The sequence below is a fragment of the Alexandromys fortis genome, unplaced genomic scaffold, assembly GCF_014885135.2.
Source record: "Alexandromys fortis isolate MF-2015 unplaced genomic scaffold, M_Fortis_MF-2015_v1.1 scaffold_569, whole genome shotgun sequence".
Lineage (NCBI taxonomy): Eukaryota > Metazoa > Chordata > Mammalia > Rodentia > Cricetidae > Alexandromys > Alexandromys fortis.
The window spans coordinates 16504-21126 of record NW_026068469.1 but is presented as its reverse complement, the minus strand read 5'-3'; positions in this window follow the sequence as shown (position 1 = coordinate 21126).

Here is a 4623-nt window from a genome sequence, read left to right as displayed (position 1 = left end):
CAAATAAAATGTTAAAACAAAAATTTCCAAATACAAAGATCTCAGAAGTCTGTGATACATTAAAACATTAAACCTAATAATAAGAGAGATTGAAGAAGTAGAAGAATTCCAAATCAGAGGCAGAAAAAATATATTCAATAAAATCATATAAGAAAACTTTTCCAGCTTAAAGAAAGTTATGCACACAATGTTTTAAGAAGCTTACAGAATAGCAATTAGACTGGACCAAAAAAAGTGCCCTTGCCGCAAAATAATCAAAACATATATATATACAGAATACATACAGAATAAAGAATATTAAATGGTGCAATAGACAAACATACAGAATAAAGAATATTAAATGGTGCAATAGACAAAGGCCAAGTAACATATAAAGGCTGATCTATCATACTTATACCCAACTCCTCAATAGAGCCTCTAAAAGCAAGCACGTCTTGGAAAGATGCTTTGTAGATGCTGACAGAACAAGGATGACAGGCCAGAATAACATACCCAGCAAAACTTTTAATGGTGAAAACAAAATATTTTATCCAAAATCAGATTTAGACAATACTTATCCATGAATCTAGGCAGACAGAAAGTATTAGATTGGAAACTCCAACCAAAGAAATTTAGGTATACCTACAAAACGACAGGCAATAGATAATCTAACATCAGAAAAAACAAAGAAGGGAAATGCATACAAACACACACACAGACACACACACACAGACACACACACAGATACACACAAAAAATCAAACAACCACCATAACAAAACAAAAAAAAAAACAGGAATTAACAATCAATGATCATTACTATTTCTTAATAACAATGAACCCAATACACCAATAAAAAGACACAGGCTATCAAAATGGATACAAAATGAGGATGTATCCTTTTCCTACATACAATACATGCACACCCCAACTTCAATGACAAACATTATCTCCAATAAAGTGTTTGGGAAATATTTTCAAATCAAATTGACCTAAGAAGCAAGTCAGTGTAGTTATCATAATAACTAAGCAAATAGACTTTAAAATCAAAAGAGATGGAGAAGGACATTTCCTATTTATCAAAGGAAAAAAAAAAACATAAAGATGAAGTCTCAATTCTGAACATCTATGCCCCCAAAACTAGGGCAACCACATTAGTAAAAGAAACATTACTAAAGTTTAAATCACACACCAACACCACATATGAATAATGGTAGACTTCAACATTCTACTCCCACCAATGGACAGATTTTCCAAACCTCAACTTAACAGAAAAATAAGGTAACTAAAAGATGTTATGACTAAAATGGACCTAATGGACACCTATAAGTTATTTCACAAAAAAAGAAGATACCATCTTCTCATCATCTCATGGAACCTTCTACTGAATTGACAGCATATTAAGTCAAAAAGTAAATCTCAACAAATACAAAAATTGGAATATACCCTGGATCTTTTCTGATCACCATGGGGTAAAGTTCAACAACACAAACTACAGAAAGTCTACAATCTCATGAAAACTTAACTCTCAACTGAATTACCACTTGGTTGTGGAAGAAATAAAGAAATTAAAGACACCCTAAAATTCAATGAAAATGAATGCACCACATACCCAGACTTATGACACACAATGAAAGTGCTGCTAAGAGGAAAGTTCTTAACATTAAATGCCTACATAAAGAATCTGGAGAAAACTCACATGAGTAATTTAACAACACACTTGAGAGTTCCAGAACAAAAGGAAGAAAAGTCACCCAGAAGGGGTTGACAGCACTAAATAATGGTATAGAGTACTGATATCAACAAAATAGTAACAAAGAAAACAATATAAATAATCAATAAAACAAGGAGTTCGTTCTTTGATAAAATGAGCAAAATAGACAAATTCTTCAATCTATCTAAAAGGCAGAGAGAGTCTCTCCAAATTACTAAAGTGAAATGAGAATTGGGACATAACACTACACACTGAGGAAATGTAGGTAATTGTTACCTCATACTCAAAAATCCTGTTATCTAGATAAATTGCAAAATATAAAAGAAATGGACAATTATCTTATGAGGTATCACATACAAGAATGAAATCAAAACCAGATAAAAAAAATTAAATAGACCTATAACCTTTAAGGAAATAGAAGCAGTCTTTAAAAGTCAGCCAAAAAAAAAAAAAAAGCCCAGTGCAAGATGGCTTAGAATTCTACCAGAGTTTCAAAGAACAGCTCACTGAACCTTATAGAAGAGAAAGTGGGAACTACACTTGAATGCACTGTCACCAGAAACCACTTCCTAAATATAACCACAGCAGCACAGACACTGAGAGAAACAATTAATAAATGGGACCTCCTGAAACTGAAAAGCTCTGTAAAGCAAAAGACATGGTCAACAAAATAAAATGACAGCCTACAGAATGGGAAAAGATCTTCACTAACCCCACATCAGACACAGGTCTGATCTCCAAAATATACAAATACTCAAGAAATTGGTCACCAAAAGAACACACAATCCAATAAAATTGGAGTAAAGACCTAAACAGAGAACTCTGAACAGACGAATCTAAAATGACTGAAAGACACTTAATAAAATGTTCATCATCCTTAGCCACCAGAGAAATGCTAATAAAAACAACTCTGAATTCCTTCTTATACCTGTAAGAATTGCCAAGATCAAAAACACTGATGACAACTTATGCTGGAGAGGTTGTGGGGGAAAGGGAAAACTTCTGAATTGCCCTTGGGAACGCAAGCTGGTACAACCACTTTGGATGTCAGTGTGGCGATTTCTCAGAAAATTAGGAAACAATCTTCCTCAAGACCCAGTAATACCACCTTTGGGTATTAGAAAGGATGCTCAATTGTGCCACGAAGACATGTGCTTAACTATGTTCATATCAGCCTTGTTTGTCATATACAAAACCTGGAAATACCCTAAATTCCCCTCGACCAAAGAATAGATAAGGAAAATGTGATATATTTACACTATGGAGTACTAGACAGCAGAGAAAAGTGATGTCATATAAACAAAGAAAAAATACACCTGATTATAAGATGCCTAAAATGACTTTGATAAAATTCATGATAAAGATCTTAGAGACCTCAAGAATACAAGTAATACACCTAAATATAATAAAAGCATTGTATAAAATTAGAGGGAATTACACAAAAGTAAAGGGAAAGTTTTATGTCTAGGTAATAGAATATGGAATTCCAGATACTCATTATTACAAACTGATTTTTAAAAACTCATTATTCTGGTCGTATTTTGTCAGCCTGATAAAATCTAGAAGCATTTGCGAAGAGGGAAGTTCAATTGAAAATATGCTTCTATCTGATTGAACTCTAGACAATTCTTCCTTTTATTGTCTTGATTAATGATGAATGTAAGAAGGCCAACCCAATTTGAACAATGCTATCTCAAGGCAAATGATTCTTGGTGGTACAAAACTTAAAACTGAACAAAATGTGGGAAGTATTTCTGGAAGGAGCACTCCTGCATATCCTCTCTTCAGTTTCTGCCTACTGGTTCCTGACATGCTTGATGAGTACCATTCCATTGAGTTGTATTCATGATAGATCGTGATGTGGAATGGTAAACTGACCTGTTTTCCTTCCCAAATTGTTTATTGTCAGAGAGTTTATCACAATAAAAATGCTTTCAGGATAGCCCTCATCAGTTATACATGACTCATATTCAATTAGTAGGAAAGGCTTAAGAGAAAGAATCTCTTCAGTGTATAGGAAAGAATGAATAGAAGCCATTCAGTTTCATATTTTCTCCTTATTGATTCATAGGAAAGCTTTTTCCATCAAAAAAGGAAAATAAAATTTTATTAGATTCTCATTAGCTTTGAATGAGATTCTGTTTCCCTCAACAGTCTGTGTGCTGTAGCCACCACAAAAGCTTCCAAGTTTGCAGAGGACTCAATCAAGGTGAACAAAAATTAGATGCACTTTTCTAATGTCTCAGGTTTATATTTGAATGCCCTGTTCCTGTTCCCTGCGTCTTCATTTGGCAAAGCTCACTTGAGATTTTGATGGTCAATCAGAGATTCTCAGTACTGCAACAAGAGATGATCTGAACCAATATAATTTAACTATTAAACTTACTGCTTTTCACTCTACTCAATTCACCAAATGCAATATTATTATAATGAAGCATAGTAATTTATAGGTCCAAAGTATTTTCAGAAATTAATACATAAAAAGTGCATTTAGGTACATATGGAAGCTTATGTTCAAAGTCCAACGTATTTCTCTTATGTACTATATATATATATTTAAATTTCAATCACAAATTAAATATAAATCTCACACTATAAGAAAACATTAATGTTGTATCTACTGCCTTTATAAAAATTAAATCGTACTTTCAACTTCAACACCGAGAGCAGATCGTCCCACTACAATTAAATCAAAGAGAACCTGGAAACAACCTAGGTGCCCTTCAATTGAAGAATGGGTGAAGAAAGTATGGAATATATACATATTAGAGTACTACTCAGCAGTAAAGAACAAGGACTTCTTGAAGTTTGCAGGCAAATGGATGGAAATAGAAAACACTGTCCTGAGTGAGGTAAGCCAGACCCAAAAAGAGGAACATGGGATGTACTCACTCATATTTGGTTTCTAGCCATAAATAAAGGACATTGAGC